The sequence below is a fragment of the Apteryx mantelli genome, chromosome 4 (genome assembly GCF_036417845.1).
Source record: "Apteryx mantelli isolate bAptMan1 chromosome 4, bAptMan1.hap1, whole genome shotgun sequence".
Taxonomy (NCBI): Eukaryota; Metazoa; Chordata; class Aves; order Apterygiformes; family Apterygidae; genus Apteryx; species Apteryx mantelli.
The window spans coordinates 16564863-16592406 of record NC_089981.1 but is presented as its reverse complement, the minus strand read 5'-3'; positions in this window follow the sequence as shown (position 1 = coordinate 16592406).

Genomic DNA, 27544 nt, shown 5'->3' with positions numbered 1-27544 from the left:
GCAAGCAAACTGCTGCGTCTCTTGGCTGCCTCGAAAAAAGCACATCACTGCGTCTATTCGCCCCCTCAGCAAACAGCAAACGACCGTGGCTCTTCCCTACCTCGCAAACAAGCAAGCCGCTCCTATGTGTTCGCTGCCTCGCCAACTAACTAACCGCTGCGTCCCTTCGCTCCCTCGCAAACTAACTGACCTCGGCGTCTCTTGGCTGCCTCGCACACTAACTTACGACTAGGTCTGTGCGCTGCCTCGCAAACTAAGCAACCGCTGCGTCTCTTCCCCTCCTCGCCATCAAGCAAACAGCTGTGTCTCTTGGCTTCCGCGTGCTAAAGCAAACCGCGGCGCCGCTACGCCACCTTGCCGACTACTCAACGACTGCGTCTCCTCGCCGCCTCGCAGACAAGCAAGCCCTTGCGTCTCTTTGCCGCCTCGCGCACTAACTAACCGCTGCGTCTCTTTGAGGCCTGCCAAAAGAAGGAAGTGCTGCATCTCTTCCCGCCTCGCCAACAAGCAGTCCGCTGCCTCTATTGGAGGCGTTGCGAACAAGCAGTGGGCAGAATCTCTTCACCGCTTCGCCAACAAGCAGACTGCAGCGTCGCCTCGCCGGCTGGCCAACAAGCACACCGCTGCATGTGTTCGCTGCCTCGCCAGCTAGCAAAGTGCTGCCTGGCTTCGCCTCCAGACGAAAAAGCAATGCGTGATGCCGCTTTGCCACCTGGTGGACAGGCAAACCACTGCGTCTCTTGGCTGCCTCGCAGAATGAGGAACCACAGTGGATGTTCGCTGACTCACAAACAAGGAGACTGCCTAATCGGTTCACTGCCGGGCGAAGAAGGAGACCGCTGTGTCTCTTCGCTGCCTTGCAGAATGAGAGACAACTGTGGATGCTCGCTGACTCACAAACAAGGAGACTGCCTATTCGGTTCACTGCCTGGCGAACAAGCAGACCGCTGTGTCTCTTCGCTGCCTTGCAGAATGAGTGACAACTGTGGATGCTCGCTGTCTCACGAACAAGGAGACTGCCGAATCTGTCCAATGCCTGGCAAAGAAGCAAACCGCTACGTATCTTCGCTGCCTGGCGAAAAAGCAGACCGCTGTGTCTCTTGGCTGCCTCGCAGAATGAGGAACCACTGTGGATGTTCGCTGACTCACAAACAAGGAGACTGCCGAAACTGTCCGCTGCCTGGCGAAGAAGCAAACCGCTTCGTCTCTTGGCTGCCTCCCAGAATGAGGAACCACAGCGGTTGTTCGCTGTCTCACGAACAAGGAGACTGCCTAATCTGTCCACTGCCTGGCGAACAAGCATTCCACTTCGTCCCTTCGCTGCCTGCTGAACAAGCAAACCGCTGCGTCTCTTGGCTGCCTCGCAGAATGAGGAACCAGTGTGGATGTTCGCTGTCTCACGAACAAGGAGACTGCCTAATCGGTCCACTGCCTGGCGAACAAGCAAACCGCCTCGTCTCTTCGCTGCCTGGCGAGCAAGCAAACTGCTGCGTCTCTTGGCTGCCTCGAAAAAAGCACATCACTGCATCTATTCGCCCCCTCAGCAAACAGCAAACGACCGTGGCTCTTCCCTACCTCGCAAACAAGCAAGCCGCTCCTATGTGTTCGCTGCCTCGCCAACTAACTAACCGCTGCGTCCCTTCGCTCCCTCGCAAACTAACTGACCTCGGCGTCTCTTGGCTGCCTCGCACACTAACTTACGACTAGGTCTGTGCGCTGCCTCGCAAACTAAGCAACCGCTGCGTCTCTTCCCCTCCTCGCCATCAAGCAAACAGCTGTGTCTCTTGGCTTCCGCGTGCTAAAGCAAACCGCGGCGCCGCTACGCCACCTCGCCGACTACTCAACGACTGCGTCTCTTCGCCGCCTCGCAGACAAGCAAGCCCTTGTGTCTCTTTGCCGCCTCGCGCACTAACTAACCGCTGCGTCTCTTTGAGGCCTGCCAAAAGAAGGAAGTGCTGCATCTCTTCCCGCCTCGCCAACAAGCAGTCCGCTGCCTCTATTGGAGGCGTTGCGAACAAGCAGTGGGCAGAATCTCTTCACCGCTTCGCCAACAAGCAGACTGCAGCGTCGCCTCGCCGGCTGGCCAACAAGCACACCGCTGCATGTGTTCGCTGCCTCGCCAGCTAGCAAAGTGCTGCCTGGCTTCGCCTCCAGACGAAAAAGCAATGCGTGATGCCGCTTTGCCACCTGGTGGACAGGCAAACCACTGCGTCTCTTGGCTGCCTCGCAGAATGAGGAACCACAGTGGATGTTCGCTGACTCACAAACAAGGAGACTGCCTAATCGGTTCGCTGCCTGGTGAACAAGCAGACCGCTGTGTCTCTTCGCTGCCTTGCAGAATGAGTGACAACTGTGGATGCTCGCTGTCTCACGAACAAGGAGACTGCCGAATCTGTCCGCTGCCTGGCGAAGAAGCAAACCGCTTCGTCTCTTCGCTGTCTCCCAGAATGAGGAACCACAGCGGTTGTTCGCTGTCTCACGAACAAGGAGACTGACGAATCTGTCCACTGCCTGGCGAACAAGCATTCCACTTCGTCCCTTCGCTGCCTGCTGAACAAGCAAACCGCTGCGTCTCTTGGCTGCCTCCCAGAATGAGGAACCACAGCGGTTGTTCGCTGTCTCACGAACAAGGAGACTGCCGAATCTGTCCACTGCCTGGCGAAGAAGCAAACCGCTACGTATCTTCGCTGCCTGGCGAACAAGCAGACCGCTGCGTCTCTTGGCTGCCTCGCAGAATGAGGAACCACTGTGGATGTTCGCTGACTCACAAACAAGGAGACTGCCTAATCTGTCCGCTGCCTGGCGAAGAAGCAAACCGCTTCGTCTCTTCGCTGCCTCGCAGAATGAGGAACCACAGGGGTTGTTCGCTGTCTCACGAACAAGGAGACTGCCGAATCTGTCCACTGCCTGGCGAACAAGCATTCCACTTCGTCCCTTCGCTGCCTGCTGAACAAGCAAACCGCTGCGTCTCTTGGCTTCCTCGCAGAATGAGGAACCAGTGTGGATGTTCGCTGTCTCACGAACAAGGAGACTGCCTAATCGGTCCACTGCCTGGCGAACAAGCAAACCGCCTCGTCTCTTCGCTGCCTGGCGAGCAAGCAAACTGCTGCGTCTCTTGGCTGCCTCAAAAAAAGCACATCACTGCGTCTATTCGCCCCCTCAGCAAACAGCAAACGACCGTGGCTCTTCCCTACCTCGCAAACAAGCAAGCCGCTCCTATGTGTTCGCTGCCTCGCCAACTAACTAACCGCTGCGTCCCTTCGCTCCCTCGCAAACTAACTGACCTCGGCGTCTCTTGGCTGCCTCGCACACTAACTTACGACTAGGTCTGTGCGCTGCCTCGCAAACTAAGCAACCGCTGCGTCTCTTCCCCTCCTCGCCATCAAGCAAACAGCTGTGTCTCTTGGCTTCCGCGTGCTAAAGCAAACCGCGGCGCCGCTACGCCACCTCGCCGACTACTCAACGACTGCGTCTCTTTGCCGCCTCGCGCACTAACTAACCGCTGCGTCTCTTTGAGGCCTGCCAAAAGAAGGAAGTGCTGCATCTCTTCCCGCCTCGCCAACAAGCAGTCCGCTGCCTCTATTGGAGGCGTTGCGAACAAGCAGTGGGCAGAATCTCTTCACCGCTTCGCCAACAAGCAGACTGCAGCGTCGCCTCGCCGGCTGGCCAACAAGCACACCGCTGCATGTGTTCGCTGCCTCGCCAGCTAGCAAAGTGCTGCCTGGCTTCGCCTCCAGACGAAAAAGCAATGCGTGATGCCGCTTTGCCACCTGGTGGACAGGCAAACCACTGCGTCTCTTGGCTGCCTCTCAGAATGAGGAACCACAGCGGTTGTTCGCTGTCTCACGAACAAGGAGACTGCCGAATCTGTCCACTGCCTGGTGAACAAGCATTCCACTTCGTCCCTTCGCTGCCTGCTGAACAAGCAAACCGCTGCGTCTCTTGGCTGCCTCGCAGAATGAGGAACCAGTGTGGATGTTCGCTGTCTCACGAACAAGGAGACTGCCTAATCTGTCCGCTGCCGGGCGAAGAAGCAAACCGCTACGTATCTTCGCTGCCTGGCGAACAAGCAGACCGCTGTGTCTCTTGGCTGCCTCGCAGAATGAGGAACCACTGTGGATGTTCGTTGACTCACAAGCAAGGAGACTGCCGAATCTGTCCGCTGCCTGGCAAAGAAGCAAACCGCTTCGTCTCTTCGCTGCCTCGCAGAATGAGGAACCACAGCGGTTGTTCGCTGTCTCACGAACAAGGAGACTGCCGAATCTGTCCACTGCCTGGCGAACAAGCTTTCCACTTCGTCCCTTCGCTGCCTGCTGAACAAGCAAACCGCTGCGTCTCTTGGCTGCCTCCCAGAATGAGGAACCACAGCGGTTGTTCGCTGTCTCACGAACAAGGAGACTGCCGAATCTGTCCACTGCCTGGCGAACAAGCATTCCACTTCGTCCCTTCGCTGCCTGCTGAACAAGCAAACCGCTGCGTCTCTTGGCTGCCTCGCAGAATGAGGAACCAGTGTGGATGTTCGCTGTCTCACGAACAAGGAGACTGCCTAATCGGTCCACTGCCTGGCGAACAAGCAAACCGCCTCGTCTCTTCGCTGCCTGGCGAGCAAGCAAACTGCTGCGTCTCTTGGCTGCCTCGAAAAAAGCACATCACTGCGTCTATTCGCCCCCTCAGCAAACAGCAAACGACCGTGGCTCTTCCCTACCTCGCAAACAAGCAAGCCGCTCCTATGTGTTCGCTGCCTCGCCAACTAACTAACCGCTGCGTCCCTTCGCTCCCTCGCAAACTAACTGACCTCGGCGTCTCTTGGCTGCCTCGCACACTAACTTACGACTAGGTCTGTGCGCTGCCTCGCAAACTAAGCAACCGCTGCGTCTCTTCCCCTCCTCGCCATCAAGCAAACAGCTGTGTCTCTTGGCTTCCGCGTGCTAAAGCAAACCGCGGCGCCGCTACGCCACCTCGCCGACTACTCAACGACTGCGTCTCTTCGCCGCCTCGCAGACAAGCAAGCCCTTGCGTCTCTTTGCCGCCTCGCGCACTAACTAACCGCTGCGTCTCTTTGAGGCCTGCCAAAAGAAGGAAGTGCTGCATCTCTTCCCGCCTCGCCAACAAGCAGTCCGCTGCCTCTATTGGAGGCGTTGCGAACAAGCAGTGGGCAGAATCTCTTCACCGCTTCGCCAACAAGCAGACTGCAGCGTCGCCTCGCCGGCTGGCCAACAAGCACACCGCTGCATGTGTTCGCTGCCTCGCCAGCTAGCAAAGTGCTGCCTGGCTTCGCCTCCAGACGAAAAAGCAATGCGTGATGCCGCTTTGCCACCTGGTGGACAGGCAAACCACTGCGTCTCTTGGCTGCCTCGCAGAATGAGGAACCACAGTGGATGTTCGCTGACTCACAAACAAGGAGACTGCCTAATCGGTTCGCTGCCTGGTGAACAAGCAGACCACTGTGTCTCTTCGCTGCCTTGCAGAATGAGTGACAACTGTGGATGCTCGCTGTCTCACAAACAAGGAGACTGCCGAATCTGTCCACTGCCTGGCGAACAAGCAAACCGCTACGTATCTTCGCTGCCTGGCGAACAAGCAGACCGCTGCGTCTCTTGGCTGCCTCGCAGAATGAGGAACCACTGTGGATGTTCGCTGTCTCACGAACAAGGAGACTGCCTAATCTGTCCGCTGCCTGGCGAAGAAGCAAACCGCTTCGTCTCTTGGCTGCCTCGCAGAATGAGGAACCACAGCGGTTGTTCGCTGTCTCACGAACAAGGAGACTGCCGAATCTGTCCACTGCCTGGCGAACAAGCATTCCACTTCGTCCCTTCGCTGCCTGCTGAACAAGCAAACCGCTGCGTCTCTTGGCTGCCTCGCAGAATGAGGAACCAGTGTGGATGTTCGCTGTCTCACGAACAAGGAGACTGCCTAATCGGTCCACTGCCTGGCGAACAAGCAAACCGCCTCGTCTCTTCGCTGCCTGGCGAGCAAGCAAACTGCTGCGTCTCTTGGCTGCCTCAAAAAAAGCACATCACTGCGTCTATTCGCCCCCTCAGCAAACAGCAAACGACCGTGGCTCTTCCCTACCTCGCAAACAAGCAAGCCGCTCCTATGTGTTCGCTGCCTCGCCAACTAACTAACCGCTGCGTCCCTTCGCTCCCTCGCAAACTAACTGACCTCGGCGTCTCTTGGCTGCCTCGCACACTAACTTACGACTAGGTCTGTGCGCTGCCTCGCAAACTAAGCAACCGCTGCGTCTCTTCCCCTCCTCGCCATCAAGCAAACAGCTGTGTCTCTTGGCTTCCGCGTGCTAAAGCAAACCGCGGCGCCGCTACGCCACCTCGCCGACTACTCAACGACTGCGTCTCTTCGCCGCCTCGCAGACAAGCAAGCCCTTGCGTCTCTTTGCCGCCTCGCGCACTAACTAACCGCTGCGTCTCTTTGAGGCCTGCCAAAAGAAGGAAGTGCTGCATCTCTTCCCGCCTCGCCAACAAGCAGTCCGCTGCCTCTATTGGAGGCGTTGCGAACAAGCAGTGGGCAGAATCTCTTCACCGCTTCGCCAACAAGCAGACTGCAGCGTCGCCTCGCCGGCTGGCCAACAAGCACACCGCTGCATGTGTTCGCTGCCTCGCCAGCTAGCAAAGTGCTGCCTGGCTTCGCCTCCAGACGAAAAAGCAATGCGTGATGCCGCTTTGCCACCTGGTGGACAGGCAAACCACTGCGTCTCTTGGCTGCCTCGCAGAATGAGGAACCACAGTGGATGTTCGCTGACTCACAAACAAGGACACTGCCTAATCGGTTCGCTGCCTGGTGAACAAGCAGACCGCTGTGTCTCTTCGCTGCCTTGCAGAATGAGTGACAACTGTGGATGCTCGCTGTCTCACAAACAAGGAGACTGCCGAATCTGTCCACTGCCTGGCGAACAAGCAAACCGCTACGTATCTTCGCTGCCTGGCGAACAAGCAGACCGCTGCGTCTCTTGGCTGCCTCGCAGAATGAGGAACCACTGTGGATGTTCGCTGTCTCACGAACAAGGAGACTGCCTAATCTGTCCGCTGCCTGGCGAAGAAGCAAACCGCTTCGTCTCTTGGCTGCCTCGCAGAATGAGGAACCACAGCGGTTGTTCGCTGTCTCACGAACAAGGAGACTGCCGAATCTGTCCACTGCCTGGCGAACAAGCATTCCACTTCGTCCCTTCGCTGCCTGCTGAACAAGCAAACCGCTGCGTCTCTTGGCTGCCTCGCAGAATGAGGAACCAGTGTGGATGTTCGCTGTCTCACGAACAAGGAGACTGCCGAATCTGTCCACTGCCTGGCGAACAAGCATTCCACTTCGTCCCTTCGCTGCCTGCTGAACAAGCAAACCGCTGCGTCTCTTGGCTGCCTCGCAGAATGAGGAACCAGTGTGGATGTTCGCTGTCTCACGAACAAGGAGACTGCCTAATCGGTCCACTGCCTGGCGAACAAGCATTCCACTTCGTCCCTTCGCTGCCTGCTGAACAAGCAAACCGCTGCGTCTCTTGGCTGCCTCGCAGAATGAGGAACCAGTGTGGATGTTCGCTGTCTCACGAACAAGGAGACTGCCTAATCGGTCCACTGCCTGGCGAACAAGCAAACCGCCTCGTCTCTTCGCTGCCTGGCGAGCAAGCAAACTGCTGCGTCTCTTGGCTGCCTCGAAAAAAGCACATCACTGCGTCTATTCGCCCCCTCAGCAAACAGCAAACGACCGTGGCTCTTCCCTACCTCGCAAACAAGCAAGCCGCTCCTATGTGTTCGCTGCCTCGCCAACTAACTAACCGCTGCGTCCCTTCGCTCCCTCGCAAACTAACTGACCTCGGCGTCTCTTGGCTGCCTCGCACACTAACTTACGACTAGGTCTGTGCGCTGCCTCGCAAACTAAGCAACCGCTGCGTCTCTTCCCCTCCTCGCCATCAAGCAAACAGCTGTGTCTCTTGGCTTCCGCGTGCTAAAGCAAACCGCGGCGCCGCTACGCCACCTCGCCGACTACTCAACGACTGCGTCTCTTCGCCGCCTCGCAGACAAGCAAGCCCTTGCGTCTCTTTGCCGCCTCGCGCACTAACTAACCGCTGCGTCTCTTTGAGGCCTGCCAAAAGAAGGAAGTGCTGCATCTCTTCCCGCCTCGCCAACAAGCAGTCCGCTGCCTCTATTGGAGGCGTTGCGAACAAGCAGTGGGCAGAATCTCTTCACCGCTTCGCCAACAAGCAGACTGCAGCGTCGCCTCGCCGGCTGGCCAACAAGCACACCGCTGCATGTGTTCGCTGCCTCGCCAGCTAGCAAAGTGCTGCCTGGCTTCGCCTCCAGACGAAAAAGCAATGCGTGATGCCGCTTTGCCACCTGGTGGACAGGCAAACCACTGCGTCTCTTGGCTGCCTCGCAGAATGAGGAACCACAGTGGATGTTCGCTGACTCACAAACAAGGAGACTGCCTAATCGGTTCGCTGCCTGGTGAACAAGCAGACCGCTGTGTCTCTTCGCTGCCTTGCAGAATGAGTGACAACTGTGGATGCTCGCTGTCTCACAAACAAGGAGACTGCCGAATCTGTCCACTGCCTGGCGAAGAAGCAAACCACTACGTATCTTCGCTGCCTGGCGAACAAGCAGACCGCTTTGTCTCTTGGCTGCCTCGCAGAATGAGGAACCACTGTGGATGTTCGCTGTCTCACGAACAAGGAGACTGCCTAATCTGTCCGCTGCCTGGCGAAGAAGCAAACCGCTTCGTCTCTTGGCTGCCTCGCAGAATGAGGAACCACAGCGGTTGTTCGCTGTCTCACGAACAAGGAGACTGCCGAATCTGTCCACTGCCTGGCGAACAAGCATTCCACTTCGTCCCTTCGCTGCCTGCTGAACAAGCAAACCGCTGCGTCTCTTGGCTGCCTCCCAGAATGAGGAACCACAGCGGTTGTTCGCTGTCTCACGAACAAGGAGACTGCCGAATCTGTCCACTGCCTGGCGAACAAGCATTCCACTTCGTCCCTTCGCTGCCTGCTGAACAAGCAAACCGCTGCGTCTCTTGGCTGCCTCGCAGAATGAGGAACCAGTGTGGATGTTCGCTGTCTCACGAACAAGGAGACTGCCTAATCGGTCCACTGCCTGGCGAACAAGCAAACCGCCTCGTCTCTTCGCTGCCTGGCGAGCAAGCAAACTGCTGCGTCTCTTGGCTGCCTCGAAAAAAGCACATCACTGCGTCTATTCGCCCCCTCAGCAAACAGCAAACGACCGTGGCTCTTCCCTACCTCGCAAACAAGCAAGCCGCTCCTATGTGTTCGCTGCCTCGCCAACTAACTAACCGCTGCGTCCCTTCGCTCCCTCGCAAACTAACTGACCTCGGCGTCTCTTGGCTGCCTCGCACACTAACTTACGACTAGGTCTGTGCGCTGCCTCGCAAACTAAGCAACCGCTGCGTCTCTTCCCCTCCTCGCCATCAAGCAAACAGCTGTGTCTCTTGGCTTCCGCGTGCTAAAGCAAACCGCGGCGCCGCTACGCCACCTCGCCGACTACTCAACGACTGCGTCTCTTCGCCGCCTCGCAGACAAGCAAGCCCTTGTGTCTCTTTGCCGCCTCGCGCACTAACTAACCGCTGCGTCTCTTTGAGGCCTGCCAAAAGAAGGAAGTGCTGCATCTCTTCCCGCCTCGCCAACAAGCAGTCCGCTGCCTCTATTGGAGGCGTTGCGAACAAGCAGTGGGCAGAATCTCTTCACCGCTTCGCCAACAAGCAGACTGCAGCGTCGCCTCGCCGGCTGGCCAACAAGCACACCGCTGCATGTGTTCGCTGCCTCGCCAGCTAGCAAAGTGCTGCCTGGCTTCGCCTCCAGACGAAAAAGCAATGCGTGATGCCGCTTTGCCACCTGGTGGACAGGCAAACCACTGCGTCTCTTGGCTGCCTCGCAGAATGAGGAACCACAGTGGATGTTCGCTGACTCACAAACAAGGAGACTGCCTAATCGGTTCGCTGCCTGGTGAACAAGCAGACCACTGTGTCTCTTCGCTGCCTTGCAGAATGAGTGACAACTGTGGATGCTCGCTGTCTCACAAACAAGGAGACTGCCGAATCTGTCCACTGCCTGGCGAACAAGCAAACCGCTACGTATCTTCGCTGCCTGGCGAACAAGCAGACCGCTGCGTCTCTTGGCTGCCTCGCAGAATGAGGAACCACTGTGGATGTTCGCTGTCTCACGAACAAGGAGACTGCCTAATCTGTCCGCTGCCTGGCGAAGAAGCAAACCGCTTCGTCTCTTGGCTGCCTCGCAGAATGAGGAACCACAGCGGTTGTTCGCTGTCTCACGAACAAGGAGACTGCCGAATCTGTCCACTGCCTGGCGAACAAGCATTCCACTTCGTCCCTTCGCTGCCTGCTGAACAAGCAAACCGCTGCGTCTCTTGGCTGCCTCGCAGAATGAGGAACCAGTGTGGATGTTCGCTGTCTCACGAACAAGGAGACTGCCTAATCGGTCCACTGCCTGGCGAACAAGCAAACCGCCTCGTCTCTTCGCTGCCTGGCGAGCAAGCAAACTGCTGCGTCTCTTGGCTGCCTCAAAAAAAGCACATCACTGCGTCTATTCGCCCCCTCAGCAAACAGCAAACGACCGTGGCTCTTCCCTACCTCGCAAACAAGCAAGCCGCTCCTATGTGTTCGCTGCCTCGCCAACTAACTAACCGCTGCGTCCCTTCGCTCCCTCGCAAACTAACTGACCTCGGCGTCTCTTGGCTGCCTCGCACACTAACTTACGACTAGGTCTGTGCGCTGCCTCGCAAACTAAGCAACCGCTGCGTCTCTTCCCCTCCTCGCCATCAAGCAAACAGCTGTGTCTCTTGGCTTCCGCGTGCTAAAGCAAACCGCGGCGCCGCTACGCCACCTCGCCGACTACTCAACGACTGCGTCTCTTCGCCGCCTCGCAGACAAGCAAGCCCTTGCGTCTCTTTGCCGCCTCGCGCACTAACTAACCGCTGCGTCTCTTTGAGGCCTGCCAAAAGAAGGAAGTGCTGCATCTCTTCCCGCCTCGCCAACAAGCAGTCCGCTGCCTCTATTGGAGGCGTTGCGAACAAGCAGTGGGCAGAATCTCTTCACCGCTTCGCCAACAAGCAGACTGCAGCGTCGCCTCGCCGGCTGGCCAACAAGCACACCGCTGCATGTGTTCGCTGCCTCGCCAGCTAGCAAAGTGCTGCCTGGCTTCGCCTCCAGACGAAAAAGCAATGCGTGATGCCGCTTTGCCACCTGGTGGACAGGCAAACCACTGCGTCTCTTGGCTGCCTCGCAGAATGAGGAACCACAGTGGATGTTCGCTGACTCACAAACAAGGAGACTGCCTAATCGGTTCGCTGCCTGGTGAACAAGCAGACCGCTGTGTCTCTTCGCTGCCTTGCAGAATGAGTGACAACTGTGGATGCTCGCTGTCTCACAAACAAGGAGACTGCCGAATCTGTCCACTGCCTGGCGAAGAAGCAAACCACTACGTATCTTCGCTGCCTGGCGAACAAGCAGACCGCTGCGTCTCTTGGCTGCCTCGCAGAATGAGGAACCACTGTGGATGTTCGCTGTCTCACGAACAAGGAGACTGCCTAATCTGTCCGCTGCCTGGCGAAGAAGCAAACCGCTTCGTCTCTTGGCTGCCTCGCAGAATGAGGAACCACAGCGGTTGTTCGCTGTCTCACGAACAAGGAGACTGCCGAATCTGTCCACTGCCTGGCGAACAAGCATTCCACTTCGTCCCTTCGCTGCCTGCTGAACAAGCAAACCGCTGCGTCTCTTGGCTGCCTCCCAGAATGAGGAACCACAGCGGTTGTTCGCTGTCTCACGAACAAGGAGACTGCCGAATCTGTCCACTGCCTGGCGAACAAGCATTCCACTTCGTCCCTTCGCTGCCTGCTGAACAAGCAAACCGCTGCGTCTCTTGGCTGCCTCGCAGAATGAGGAACCAGTGTGGATGTTCGCTGTCTCACGAACAAGGAGACTGCCTAATCGGTCCACTGCCTGGCGAACAAGCAAACCGCCTCGTCTCTTCGCTGCCTGGCGAGCAAGCAAACTGCTGCGTCTCTTGGCTGCCTCGAAAAAAGCACATCACTGCGTCTATTCGCCCCCTCAGCAAACAGCAAACGACCGTGGCTCTTCCCTACCTCGCAAACAAGCAAGCCGCTCCTATGTGTTCGCTGCCTCGCCAACTAACTAACCGCTGCGTCCCTTCGCTCCCTCGCAAACTAACTGACCTCGGCGTCTCTTGGCTGCCTCGCACACTAACTTACGACTAGGTCTGTGCGCTGCCTCGCAAACTAAGCAACCGCTGCGTCTCTTCCCCTCCTCGCCATCAAGCAAACAGCTGTGTCTCTTGGCTTCCGCGTGCTAAAGCAAACCGCGGCGCCGCTACGCCACCTCGCCGACTACTCAACGACTGCGTCTCTTCGCCGCCTCGCAGACAAGCAAGCCCTTGCGTCTCTTTGCCGCCTCGCGCACTAACTAACCGCTGCGTCTCTTTGAGGCCTGCCAAAAGAAGGAAGTGCTGCATCTCTTCCCGCCTCGCCAACAAGCAGTCCGCTGCCTCTATTGGAGGCGTTGCGAACAAGCAGTGGGCAGAATCTCTTCACCGCTTCGCCAACAAGCAGACTGCAGCGTCGCCTCGCCGGCTGGCCAACAAGCACACCGCTGCATGTGTTCGCTGCCTCGCCAGCTAGCAAAGTGCTGCCTGGCTTCGCCTCCAGACGAAAAAGCAATGCGTGATGCCGCTTTGCCACCTGGTGGACAGGCAAACCACTGCGTCTCTTGGCTGCCTCGCAGAATGAGGAACCACAGTGGATGTTCGCTGACTCACAAACAAGGAGACTGCCTAATCGGTTCGCTGCCTGGTGAACAAGCAGACCGCTGTGTCTCTTCGCTGCCTTGCAGAATGAGTGACAACTGTGGATGCTCGCTGTCTCACAAACAAGGAGACTGCCGAATCTGTCCACTGCCTGGCGAAGAAGCAAACCGCTACGTATCTTCGCTGCCTGGCGAACAAGCAGACCGCTGCGTCTCTTGGCTGCCTCGCAGAATGAGGAACCACTGTGGATGTTCGCTGTCTCACGAACAAGGAGACTGCCTAATCTGTCCGCTGCCTGGCGAAGAAGCAAACCGCTTCGTCTCTTCGCTGCCTCGCAGAATGAGGAACCACAGCGGTTGTTCGCTGTCTCACGAACAAGGAGACTGCCGAATCTGTCCACTGCCTGGCGAACAAGCATTCCACTTCGTCCCTTCGCTGCCTGCTGAACAAGCAAACCGCTGCGTCTCTTGGCTGCCTCCCAGAATGAGGAACCAGTGTGGATGTTCGCTGTCTCACGAACAAGGAGACTGCCGAATCTGTCCACTGCCTGGCGAACAAGCATTCCACTTCGTCCCTTCGCTGCCTGCTGAACAAGCAAACCGCTGCGTCTCTTGGCTGCCTCGCAGAATGAGGAACCAGTGTGGATGTTCGCTGTCTCACGAACAAGGAGACTGCCTAATCGGTCCACTGCCTGGCGAACAAGCAAACCGCCTCGTCTCTTCGCTGCCTGGCGAGCAAGCAAACTGCTGCGTCTCTTGGCTGCCTCGAAAAAAGCACATCACTGCGTCTATTCGCCCCCTCAGCAAACAGCAAACGACCGTGGCTCTTCCCTACCTCGCAAACAAGCAAGCCGCTCCTATGTGTTCGCTGCCTCGCCAACTAACTAACCGCTGCGTCCCTTCGCTCCCTCGCAAACTAACTGACCTCGGCGTCTCTTGGCTGCCTCGCACACTAACTTACGACTAGGTCTGTGCGCTGCCTCGCAAACTAAGCAACCGCTGTGTCTCTTCCCCTCCTCGCCATCAAGCAAACAGCTGTGTCTCTTGGCTTCCGCGTGCTAAAGCAAACCGCGGCGCCGCTACGCCACCTCGCCGACTACTCAACGACTGCGTCTCTTCGCCGCCTCGCAGACAAGCAAGCCCTTGCGTCTCTTTGCCGCCTCGCGCACTAACTAACCGCTGCGTCTCTTTGAGGCCTGCCAAAAGAAGGAAGTGCTGCATCTCTTCCCGCCTCGCCAACAAGCAGTCCGCTGCCTCTATTGGAGGCGTTGCGAACAAGCAGTGGGCAGAATCTCTTCACCGCTTCGCCAACAAGCAGACTGCAGCGTCGCCTCGCCGGCTGGCCAACAAGCACACCGCTGCATGTGTTCGCTGCCTCGCCAGCTAGCAAAGTGCTGCCTGGCTTCGCCTCCAGACGAAAAAGCAATGCGTGATGCCGCTTTGCCACCTGGTGGACAGGCAAACCACTGCGTCTCTTGGCTGCCTCGCAGAATGAGGAACCACAGTGGATGTTCGCTGACTCACAAACAAGGAGACTGCCTAATCGGTTCGCTGCCTGGTGAACAAGCAGACCGCTGTGTCTCTTCGCTGCCTTGCAGAATGAGTGACAACTGTGGATGCTCGCTGTCTCACAAACAAGGAGACTGCCGAATCTGTCCACTGCCTGGCGAAGAAGCAAACCGCTACGTATCTTCGCTGCCTGGCGAACAAGCAGACCGCTGCGTCTCTTGGCTGCCTCGCAGAATGAGGAACCACTGTGGATGTTCGCTGTCTCACGAACAAGGAGACTGCCTAATCTGTCCGCTGCCTGGCGAAGAAGCAAACCGCTTCGTCTCTTGGCTGCCTCGCAGAATGAGGAACCACAGCGGTTGTTCGCTGTCTCACGAACAAGGAGACTGCCGAATCTGTCCACTGCCTGGCGAACAAGCATTCCACTTCGTCCCTTCGCTGCCTGCTGAACAAGCAAACCGCTGCGTCTCTTGGCTGCCTCGCAGAATGAGGAACCAGTGTGGATGTTCGCTGTCTCACGAACAAGGAGACTGCCTAATCGGTCCACTGCCTGGCGAACAAGCAAACCGCCTCGTCTCTTCGCTGCCTGGCGAGCAAGCAAACTGCTGCGTCTCTTGGCTGCCTCGAAAAAAGCACATCACTGCGTCTATTCGCCCCCTCAGCAAACAGCAAACGACCGTGGCTCTTCCCTACCTCGCAAACAAGCAAGCCGCTCCTATGTGTTCGCTGCCTCGCCAACTAACTAACCGCTGCGTCCCTTCGCTCCCTCGCAAACTAACTGACCTCGGCGTCTCTTGGCTGCCTCGCACACTAACTTACGACTAGGTCTGTGCGCTGCCTCGCAAACTAAGCAACCGCTGCGTCTCTTCCCCTCCTCGCCATCAAGCAAACAGCTGTGTCTCTTGGCTTCCGCGTGCTAAAGCAAACCGCGGCGCCGCTACGCCACCTCGCCGACTACTCAACGACTGCGTCTCTTCGCCGCCTCGCAGACAAGCAAGCCCTTGCGTCTCTTTGCCGCCTCGCGCACTAACTAACCGCTGCGTCTCTTTGAGGCCTGCCAAAAGAAGGAAGTGCTGCATCTCTTCCCGCCTCGCCAACAAGCAGTCCGCTGCCTCTATTGGAGGCGTTGCGAACAAGCAGTGGGCAGAATCTCTTCACCGCTTCGCCAACAAGCAGACTGCAGCGTCGCCTCGCCGGCTGGCCAACAAGCACACCGCTGCATGTGTTCGCTGCCTCGCCAGCTAGCAAAGTGCTGCCTGGCTTCGCCTCCAGACGAAAAAGCAATGCGTGATGCCGCTTTGCCACCTGGTGGACAGGCAAACCACTGCGTCTCTTGGCTGCCTCGCAGAATGAGGAACCACAGTGGATGTTCGCTGACTCACAAACAAGGAGACTGCCTAATCGGTTCGCTGCCTGGTGAACAAGCAGACCGCTGTGTCTCTTCGCTGCCTTGCAGAATGAGTGACAACTGTGGATGCTCGCTGTCTCACAAACAAGGAGACTGCCGAATCTGTCCACTGCCTGGCGAAGAAGCAAACCACTACGTATCTTCGCTGCCTGGCGAACAAGCAGACCGCTGCGTCTCTTGGCTGCCTCGCAGAATGAGGAACCACTGTGGATGTTCGCTGTCTCACGAACAAGGAGACTGCCTAATCTGTCCGCTGCCTGGCGAAGAAGCAAACCGCTTCGTCTCTTGGCTGCCTCGCAGAATGAGGAACCACAGCGGTTGTTCGCTGTCTCACGAACAAGGAGACTGCCGAATCTGTCCACTGCCTGGCGAACAAGCATTCCACTTCGTCCCTTCGCTGCCTGCTGAACAAGCAAACCGCTGCGTCTCTTGGCTGCCTCCCAGAATGAGGAACCACAGCGGTTGTTCGCTGTCTCACGAACAAGGAGACTGCCGAATCTGTCCACTGCCTGGCGAACAAGCATTCCACTTCGTCCCTTCGCTGCCTGCTGAACAAGCAAACCGCTGCGTCTCTTGGCTGCCTCGCAGAATGAGGAACCAGTGTGGATGTTCGCTGTCTCACGAACAAGGAGACTGCCTAATCGGTCCACTGCCTGGCGAACAAGCAAACCGCCTCGTCTCTTCGCTGCCTGGCGAGCAAGCAAACTGCTGCGTCTCTTGGCTGCCTCGAAAAAAGCACATCACTGCGTCTATTCGCCCCCTCAGCAAACAGCAAACGACCGTGGCTCTTCCCTACCTCGCAAACAAGCAAGCCGCTCCTATGTGTTCGCTGCCTCGCCAACTAACTAACCGCTGCGTCCCTTCGCTCCCTCGCAAACTAACTGACCTCGGCGTCTCTTGGCTGCCTCGCACACTAACTTACGACTAGGTCTGTGCGCTGCCTCGCAAACTAAGCAACCGCTGCGTCTCTTCCCCTCCTCGCCATCAAGCAAACAGCTGTGTCTCTTGGCTTCCGCGTGCTAAAGCAAACCGCGGCGCCGCTACGCCACCTCGCCGACTACTCAACGACTGCGTCTCTTCGCCGCCTCGCAGACAAGCAAGCCCTTGCGTCTCTTTGCCGCCTCGCGCACTAACTAACCGCTGCGTCTCTTTGAGGCCTGCCAAAAGAAGGAAGTGCTGCATCTCTTCCCGCCTCGCCAACAAGCAGTCCGCTGCCTCTATTGGAGGCGTTGCGAACAAGCAGTGGGCAGAATCTCTTCACCGCTTCGCCAACAAGCAGACTGCAGCATCGCCTCGCCGGCTGGCCAACAAGCACACCGCTGCATGTGTTCGCTGCCTCGCCAGCTAGCAAAGTGCTGCCTGGCTTCGCCTCCAGACGAAAAAGCAATGCGTGATGCCGCTTTGCCACCTGGTGGACAGGCAAACCACTGCGTCTCTTGGCTGCCTCGCAGAATGAGGAACCACAGTGGATGTTCGCTGACTCACAAACAAGGAGACTGCCTAATCGGTTCGCTGCCTGGTGAACAAGCAGACCGCTGTGTCTCTTCGCTGCCTTGCAGAATGAGTGACAACTGTGGATGCTCGCTGTCTCACAAACAAGGAGACTGCCGAATCTGTCCACTGCCTGGCGAAGAAGCAAACCGCTACGTATCTTCGCTGCCTGGCGAACAAGCAGACCGCTGCGTCTCTTGGCTGCCTCGCAGAATGAGGAACCACTGTGGATGTTCGCTGTCTCACGAACAAGGAGACTGCCTAATCTGTCCGCTGCCTGGCGAAGAAGCAAACCGCTTCGTCTCTTCGCTGCCTCGCAGAATGAGGAACCACAGCGGTTGTTCGCTGTCTCACGAACAAGGAGACTGCCGAATCTGTCCACTGCCTGGCGAACAAGCATTCCACTTCGTCCCTTCGCTGCCTGCTGAACAAGCAAACCGCTGCGTCTCTTGGCTGCCTCCCAGAATGAGGAACCAGTGTGGATGTTCGCTGTCTCACGAACAAGGAGACTGCCGAATCTGTCCACTGCCTGGCGAACAAGCATTCCACTTCGTCCCTTCGCTGCCTGCTGAACAAGCAAACCGCTGCGTCTCTTGGCTGCCTCGCAGAATGAGGAACCAGTGTGGATGTTCGCTGTCTCACGAACAAGGAGACTGCCTAATCGGTCCACTGCCTGGCGAACAAGCAAACCGCCTCGTCTCTTCGCTGCCTGGCGAGCAAGCAAACTGCTGCGTCTCTTGGCTGCCTCGAAAAAAGCACATCACTGCGTCTATTCGCCCCCTCAGCAAACAGCAAACGACCGTGGCTCTTCCCTACCTCGCAAACAAGCAAGCCGCTCCTATGTGTTCGCTGCCTCGCCAACTAACTAACCGCTGCGTCCCTTCGCTCCCTCGCAAACTAACTGACCTCGGCGTCTCTTGGCTGCCTCGCACACTAACTTACGACTAGGTCTGTGCGCTGCCTCGCAAACTAAGCAACCGCTGCGTCTCTTCCCCTCCTCGCCATCAAGCAAACAGCTGTGTCTCTTGGCTTCCGCGTGCTAAAGCAAACCGCGGCGCCGCTACGCCACCTCGCCGACTACTCAACGACTGCGTCTCTTCGCCGCCTCGCAGACAAGCAAGCCCTTGCGTCTCTTTGCCGCCTCGCGCACTAACTAACCGCTGCGTCTCTTTGAGGCCTGCCAAAAGAAGGAAGTGCTGCATCTCTTCCCGCCTCGCCAACAAGCAGTCCGCTGCCTCTATTGGAGGCGTTGCGAACAAGCAGTGGGCAGAATCTCTTCACCGCTTCGCCAACAAGCAGACTGCAGCGTCGCCTCGCCGGCTGGCCAACAAGCACACCGCTGCATGTGTTCGCTGCCTCGCCAGCTAGCAAAGTGCTGCCTGGCTTCGCCTCCAGACGAAAAAGCAATGCGTGATGCCGCTTTGCCACCTGGTGGACAGGCAAACCACTGCGTCTCTTGGCTGCCTCGCAGAATGAGGAACCACAGTGGATGTTCGCTGACTCACAAACAAGGAGACTGCCTAATCGGTTCGCTGCCTGGTGAACAAGCAGACCGCTGTGTCTCTTCGCTGCCTTGCAGAATGAGTGACAACTGTGGATGCTCGCTGTCTCACAAACAAGGAGACTGCCGAATCTGTCCACTGCCTGGCGAAGAAGCAAACCACTACGTATCTTCGCTGCCTGGCGAACAAGCAGACCGCTGCGTCTCTTGGCTGCCTCGCAGAATGAGGAACCACTGTGGATGTTCGCTGTCTCACGAACAAGGAGACTGCCTAATCTGTCCGCTGCCTGGCGAAGAAGCAAACCGCTTCGTCTCTTGGCTGCCTCGCAGAATGAGGAACCACAGCGGTTGTTCGCTGTCTCACGAACAAGGAGACTGCCGAATCTGTCCACTGCCTGGCGAACAAGCATTCCACTTCGTCCCTTCGCTGCCTGCTGAACAAGCAAACCGCTGCGTCTCTTGGCTGCCTCCCAGAATGAGGAACCACAGCGGTTGTTCGCTGTCTCACGAACAAGGAGACTGCCGAATCTGTCCACTGCCTGGCGAACAAGCATTCCACTTCGTCCCTTCGCTGCCTGCTGAACAAGCAAACCGCTGCGTCTCTTGGCTGCCTCGCAGAATGAGGAACCAGTGTGGATGTTCGCTGTCTCACGAACAAGGAGACTGCCTAATCGGTCCACTGCCTGGCGAACAAGCAAACCGCCTCGTCTCTTCGCTGCCTGGCGAGCAAGCAAACTGCTGCGTCTCTTGGCTGCCTCGAAAAAAGCACATCACTGCGTCTATTCGCCCCCTCAGCAAACAGCAAACGACCGTGGCTCTTCCCTACCTCGCAAACAAGCAAGCCGCTCCTATGTGTTCGCTGCCTCGCCAACTAACTAACCGCTGCGTCCCTTCGCTCCCTCGCAAACTAACTGACCTCGGCGTCTCTTGGCTGCCTCGCACACTAACTTACGACTAGGTCTGTGCGCTGCCTCGCAAACTAAGCAACCGCTGCGTCTCTTCCCCTCCTCGCCATCAAGCAAACAGCTGTGTCTCTTGGCTTCCGCGTGCTAAAGCAAACCGCGGCGCCGCTACGCCACCTCGCCGACTACTCAACGACTGCGTCTCTTCGCCGCCTCGCAGACAAGCAAGCCCTTGCGTCTCTTTGCCGCCTCGCGCACTAACTAACCGCTGCGTCTCTTTGAGGCCTGCCAAAAGAAGGAAGTGCTGCATCTCTTCCCGCCTCGCCAACAAGCAGTCCGCTGCCTCTATTGGAGGCGTTGCGAACAAGCAGTGGGCAGAATCTCTTCACCGCTTCGCCAACAAGCAGACTGCAGCGTCGCCTCGCCGGCTGGCCAACAAGCACACCGCTGCATGTGTTCGCTGCCTCGCCAGCTAGCAAAGTGCTGCCTGGCTTCGCCTCCAGACGAAAAAGCAATGCGTGATGCCGCTTTGCCACCTGGTGGACAGGCAAACCACTGCGTCTCTTGGCTGCCTCGCAGAATGAGGAACCACAGTGGATGTTCGCTGACTCACAAACAAGGAGACTGCCTAATCGGTTCGCTGCCTGGTGAACAAGCAGACCGCTGTGTCTCTTCGCTGCCTTGCAGAATGAGTGACAACTGTGGATGCTCGCTGTCTCACAAACAAGGAGACTGCCGAATCTGTCCACTGCCTGGCGAAGAAGCAAACCACTACGTATCTTCGCTGCCTGGCGAACAAGCAGACCGCTGCGTCTCTTGGCTGCCTCGCAGAATGAGGAACCACTGTGGATGTTCGCTGACTCACAAACAAGGAGACTGCCTAATCTGTCCGCTGCCTGGCGAAGAAGCAAACCGCTTCGTCTCTTGGCTGCCTCGCAGAATGAGGAACCACAGCGGTTGTTCGCTGTCTCACGAACAAGGAGACTGCCGAATCTGTCCACTGCCTGGCGAACAAGCATTCCACTTCGTCCCTTCGCTGCCTGCTGAACAAGCAAACCGCTGCGTCTCTTGGCTGCCTCCCAGAATGAGGAACCACAGCGGTTGTTCGCTGTCTCACGAACAAGGAGACTGCCGAATCTGTCCACTGCCTGGCGAACAAGCATTCCACTTCGTCCCTTCGCTGCCTGCTGAACAAGCAAACCGCTGCGTCTCTTGGCTGCCTCGCAGAATGAGGAACCAGTGTGGATGTTCGCTGTCTCACGAACAAGGAGACTGCCTAATCGGTCCACTGCCTGGCGAACAAGCAAACCGCCTCGTCTCTTCGCTGCCTGGCGAGCAAGCAAACTGCTGCGTCTCTTGGCTGCCTCGAAAAAAGCACATCACTGCGTCTATTCGCCCCCTCAGCAAACAGCAAACGACCGTGGCTCTTCCCTACCTCGCAAACAAGCAAGCCGCTCCTATGTGTTCGCTGCCTCGCCAACTAACTAACCGCTGCGTCCCTTCGCTCCCTCGCAAACTAACTGACCTCGGCGTCTCTTGGCTGCCTCGCACACTAACTTACGACTAGGTCTGTGCGCTGCCTCGCAAACTAAGCAACCGCTGCGTCTCTTCCCCTCCTCGCCATCAAGCAAACAGCTGTGTCTCTTGGCTTCCGCGTGCTAAAGCAAACCGCGGCGCCGCTACGCCACCTCGCCGACTACTCAACGACTGCGTCTCTTCGCCGCCTCGCAGACAAGCAAGCCCTTGCGTCTCTTTGCCGCCTCGCGCACTAACTAACCGCTGCGTCTCTTTGAGGCCTGCCAAAAGAAGGAAGTGCTGCATCTCTTCCCGCCTCGCCAACAAGCAGTCCGCTGCCTCTATTGGAGGCGTTGCGAACAAGCAGTGGGCAGAATCTCTTCACCGCTTCGCCAACAAGCAGACTGCAGCGTCGCCTCGCCGGCTGGCCAACAAGCACACCGCTGCATGTGTTCGCTGCCTCGCCAGCTAGCAAAGTGCTGCCTGGCTTCGCCTCCAGACGAAAAAGCAATGCGTGATGCCGCTTTGCCACCTGGTGGACAGGCAAACCACTGCGTCTCTTGGCTGCCTCGCAGAATGAGGAACCACAGTGGATGTTCGCTGACTCACAAACAAGGAGACTGCCTAATCGGTTCGCTGCCTGGTGAACAAGCAGACCGCTGTGTCTCTTCGCTGCCTTGCAGAATGAGTGACAACTGTGGATGCTCGCTGTCTCACAAACAAGGAGACTGCCGAATCTGTCCACTGCCTGGCGAAGAAGCAAACCGCTACGTATCTTCGCTGCCTGGCGAACAAGCAGACCGCTGCGTCTCTTGGCTGCCTCGCAGAATGAGGAACCACTGTGGATGTTCGCTGTCTCACGAACAAGGAGACTGCCTAATCTGTCCGCTGCCTGGCGAAGAAGCAAACCGCTTCGTCTCTTGGCTGCCTCGCAGAATGAGGAACCACAGCGGTTGTTCGCTGTCTCACGAACAAGGAGACTGCCGAATCTGTCCACTGCCTGGCGAACAAGCATTCCACTTCGTCCCTTCGCTGCCTGCTGAACAAGCAAACCGCTGCGTCTCTTGGCTGCCTCGCAGAATGAGGAACCAGTGTGGATGTTCGCTGTCTCACGAACAAGGAGACTGCCGAATCTGTCCACTGCCTGGCGAACAAGCATTCCACTTCGTCCCTTCGCTGCCTGCTGAACAAGCAAACCGCTGCGTCTCTTGGCTGCCTCGCAGAATGAGGAACCAGTGTGGATGTTCGCTGTCTCACGAACAAGGAGACTGCCTAATCGGTCCACTGCCTGGCGAACAAGCAAACCGCCTCGTCTCTTCGCTGCCTGGCGAGCAAGCAAACTGCTGCGTCTCTTGGCTGCCTCGAAAAAAGCACATCACTGCGTCTATTCGCCCCCTCAGCAAACAGCAAACGACCGTGGCTCTTCCCTACCTCGCAAACAAGCAAGCCGCTCCTATGTGTTCGCTGCCTCGCCAACTAACTAACCGCTGCGTCCCTTCGCTCCCTCGCAAACTAACTGACCTCGGCGTCTCTTGGCTGCCTCGCACACTAACTTACGACTAGGTCTGTGCGCTGCCTCGCAAACTAAGCAACCGCTGCGTCTCTTCCCCTCCTCGCCATCAAGCAAACAGCTGTGTCTCTTGGCTTCCGCGTGCTAAAGCAAACCGCGGCGCCGCTACGCCACCTCGCCGACTACTCAACGACTGCGTCTCTTCGCCGCCTCGCAGACAAGCAAGCCCTTGCGTCTCTTTGCCGCCTCGTGCACTAACTAACCGCTGCGTCTCTTTGAGGCCTGCCAAAAGAAGGAAGTGCTGCATCTCTTCCCGCCTCGCCAACAAGCAGTCCGCTGCCTCTATTGGAGGCGTTGCGAACAAGCAGTGGGCAGAATCTCTTCACCGCTTCGCCAACAAGCAGACTGCAGCGTCGCCTCGCCGGCTGGCCAACAAGCACACCGCTGCATGTGTTCGCTGCCTCGCCAGCTAGCAAAGTGCTGCCTGGCTTCGCCTCCAGACGAAAAAGCAATGCGTGATGCCGCTTTGCCACCTGGTGGACAGGCAAACCACTGCGTCTCTTGGCTGCCTCGCAGAATGAGGAACCACAGTGGATGTTCGCTGACTCACAAACAAGGAGACTGCCTAATCGGTTCGCTGCCTGGTGAACAAGCAGACCGCTGTGTCTCTTCGCTGCCTTGCAGAATGAGTGACAACTGTGGATGCTCGCTGTCTCACAAACAAGGAGACTGCCGAATCTGTCCACTGCCTGGCGAAGAAGCAAACCGCTACGTATCTTCGCTGCCTGGCGAACAAGCAGACCGCTGCGTCTCTTGGCTGCCTCGCAGAATGAGGAACCACTGTGGATGTTCGCTGTCTCACGAACAAGGAGACTGCCTAATCTGTCCGCTGCCTGGCGAAGAAGCAAACCGCTTCGTCTCTTGGCTGCCTCGCAGAATGAGGAACCACAGCGGTTGTTCGCTGTCTCACGAACAAGGAGACTGCCGAATCTGTCCACTGCCTGGCGAACAAGCATTCCACTTCGTCCCTTCGCTGCCTGCTGAACAAGCAAACCGCTGCGTCTCTTGGCTGCCTCCCAGAATGAGGAACCAGTGTGGATGTTCGCTGTCTCACGAACAAGGAAACTGCCGAATCTGTCCACTGCCTGGCGAACAAGCATTCCACTTCGTCCCTTCGCTGCCTGCTGAACAAGCAAACCGCTGCGTCTCTTGGCTGCCTCGCAGAATGAGGAACCAGTGTGGATGTTCGCTGTCTCACGAACAAGGAGACTGCCGAATCTGTCCACTGCCTGGCGAACAAGCAAACCGCTACGTATCTTCGCTGCCTGGCGAACAAGAAATCCGCTGCGTCTCTTGGCTGCCTCGCAGAATGAGGAACCACTGTGGATGTTCGCTGTCTCACGAACAAGGAGACTGCCTAATCTGTCCGCTGCCTGGCGAAGAAGCAAACCGCTTTGTCTCTTGGCTGCCTCGCAGAATGAGGAACCACAGTGGATGTTCGCTGACTCACAAACAAGGAGACTGCCTAATCTGTCCGCTGCCTGGCGAAGAAGCAAACCGCTTCGTCTCTTCGCTGCCTCGCAGAATGAGGAACCACAGCGGTTGTTCGCTGTCTCACGAACAAGGAGACTGCCGAATCTGTCCACTGCCTGGCGAACAAGCATTCCACTTCGTCCCTTCGCTGCCTGCTGAACAAGCAAACCGCTGCGTCTCTTGGCTGCCTCCCAGAATGAGGAACCACAGCGGTTGTTCGCTGTCTCACGAACAAGGAGACTGCCGAATCTGTCCACTGCCTGGCGAACAAGCATTCCACTTCGTCCCTTCGCTGCCTGCTGAACAAGCAAACCGCTGCGTCTCTTGGCTGCCTCGCAGAATGAGGAACCAGTGTGGATGTTCGCTGTCTCACGAACAAGGAGACTGCCTAATCGGTCCACTGCCTGGCGAACAAGCAAACCGCCTCGTCTCTTCGCTGCCTGGCGAGCAAGCAAACTGCTGCGTCTCTTGGCTGCCTCGAAAAAAGCACATCACTGCGTCTATTCGCCCCCTCAGCAAACAGCAAACGACCGTGGCTCTTCCCTACCTCGCAAACAAGCAAGCCGCTCCTATGTGTTCGCTGCCTCGCCAACTAACTAACCGCTGCATCCCTTCGCTCCCTCGCAAACTAACTGACCTCGGCGTCTCTTGGCTGCCTCGCACACTAACTTACGACTAGGTCTGTGCGCTGCCTCGCAAACTAAGCAACCGCTGCGTCTCTTCCCCTCCTCGCCATCAAGCAAACAGCTGTGTCTCTTGGCTTCCGCGTGCTAAAGCAAACCGCGGCGCCGCTACGCCACCTCGCCGACTACTCAACGACTGCGTCTCTTCGCCGCCTCGCAGACAAGCAAGCCCTTGCGTCTCTTTGCCGCCTCGCGCACTAACTAACCGCTGCGTCTCTTTGAGGCCTGCCAAAAGAAGGAAGTGCTGCATCTCTTCCCGCCTCGCCAACAAGCAGTCCGCTGCCTCTATTGGAGGCGTTGCGAACAAGCAGTGGGCAGAATCTCTTCACCGCTTCGCCAACAAGCAGACTGCAGCGTCGCCTCGCCGGCTGGCCAACAAGCACACCGCTGCATGTGTTCGCTGCCTCGCCAGCTAGCAAAGTGCTGCCTGGCTTCGCCTCCAGACGAAAAAGCAATGCGTGATGCCGCTTTGCCACCTGGTGGACAGGCAAACCACTGCGTCTCTTGGCTGCCTCGCAGAATGAGGAACCACAGTGGATGTTCGCTGACTCACAAACAAGGAGACTGCCTAATCGGTTCGCTGCCTGGTGAACAAGCAGACCGCTGTGTCTCTTCGCTGCCTTGCAGAATGAGTGACAACTGTGGATGTTCGCTGTCTCACAAACAAGGAGACTGCCGAATCTGTCCACTGCCTGGCGAAGAAGCAAACCACTACGTATCTTCGCTGCCTGGCGAACAAGCAGACCGCTTTGTCTCTTGGCTGCCTCGCAGAATGAGGAACCACTGTGGATGTTCGCTGACTCACAAACAAGGAGACTGCCTAATCTGTCCGCTGCCTGGCGAAGAAGCAAACCGCTTCGTCTCTTCGCTGCCTCGCAGAATGAGGAACCACAGCGGTTGTTCGCTGTCTCACGAACAAGGAGACTGCCGAATCTGTCCACTGCCTGGCGAACAAGCATTCCACTTCGTCCCTTCGCTGCCTGCTGAACAAGCAAACCGCTGCGTCTCTTGGCTGCCTCGCAGAATGAGGAACCAGTGTGGATGTTCGCTGTCTCACGAACAAGGAGACTGCCTAATCGGTCCACTGCCTGGCGAACAAGCATTCCACTTCGTCCCTTCGCTGCCTGCTGAACAAGCAAACCGCTGCGTCTCTTGGCTGCCTCCCAGAATGAGGAACCACAGCGGTTGTTCGCTGTCTCACGAACAAGGAGACTGCCGAATCTGTCCACTGCCTGGCGAACAAGCATTCCACTTCGTCCCTTCGCTGCCTGCTGAACAAGCAAACCGCTGCGTCTCTTGGCTGCCTCGCAGAATGAGGAACCAGTGTGGATGTTCGCTGTCTCACGAACAAGGAGACTGCCTAATCGGTCCACTGCCTGGCGAACAAGCAAACCGCCTCGTCTCTTCGCTGCCTGGCGAGCAAGCAAACTGCTGCGTCTCTTGGCTGCCTCGAAAAAAGCACATCACTGCGTCTATTCGCCCCCTCAGCAAACAGCAAACGACCGTGGCTCTTCCCTACCTCGCAAACAAGCAAGCCGCTCCTATGTGTTCGCTGCCTCGCCAACTAACTAACCGCTGCGTCCCTTCGCTCCCTCGCAAACTAACTGACCTCGGCGTCTCTTGGCTGCCTCGCACACTAACTTACGACTAGGTCTGTGCGCTGCCTCGCAAACTAAGCAACCGCTGCGTCTCTTCCCCTCCTCGCCATCAAGCAAACAGCTGTGTCTCTTGGCTTCCGCGTGCTAAAGCAAACCGCGGCGCCGCTACGCCACCTCGCCGACTACTCAACGACTGCGTCTCTTCGCCGCCTCGCAGACAAGCAAGCCCTTGCGTCTCTTTGCCGCCTCGCGCACTAACTAACCGCTGCGTCTCTTTGAGGCCTGCCAAAAGAAGGAAGTGCTGCATCTCTTCCCGCCTCGCCAACAAGCAGTCCGCTGCCTCTATTGGAGGCGTTGCGAACAAGCAGTGGGCAGAATCTCTTCACCGCTTCGCCAACAAGCAGACTGCAGCGTCGCCTCGCCGGCTGGCCAACAAGCACACCGCTGCATGTGTTCGCTGCCTCGCCAGCTAGCAAAGTGCTGCCTGGCTTCGCCTCCAGACGAAAAAGCAATGCGTGATGCCGCTTTGCCACCTGGTGGACAGGCAAACCACTGCGTCTCTTGGCTGCCTCGCAGAATGAGGAACCACAGTGGATGTTCGCTGACTCACAAACAAGGAGACTGCCTAATCGGTTCGCTGCCTGGTGAACAAGCAGACCGCTGTGTCTCTTCGCTGCCTTGCAGAATGAGTGACAACTGTGGATGTTCGCTGTCTCACAAACAAGGAGACTGCCGAATCTGTCCACTGCCTGGCGAACAAGCATTCCACTTCGTCCCTTCGCTGCCTGCTGAACAAGCAAACCACTGCGTCTCTTGGCTGCCTCGCAGAATGAGGAACCAGTGTGGATGTTCGCTGTCTCACGAACAAGGAGACTGCCGAATCTGTCCACTGCCTGGCGAACAAGCATTCCACTTCGTCCCTTCGCTGCCTGCTGAACAAGCAAACCGCTGCGTCTCTTGGCTGCCTCCCAGAATGAGGAACCACAGCGGTTGTTCGCTGTCTCACGAACAAGGAGACTGCCGAATCTGTCCACTGCCTGGCGAACAAGCATTCCACTTCGTCCCTTCGCTGCCTGCTGAACAAGCAAACCGCTGCGTCTCT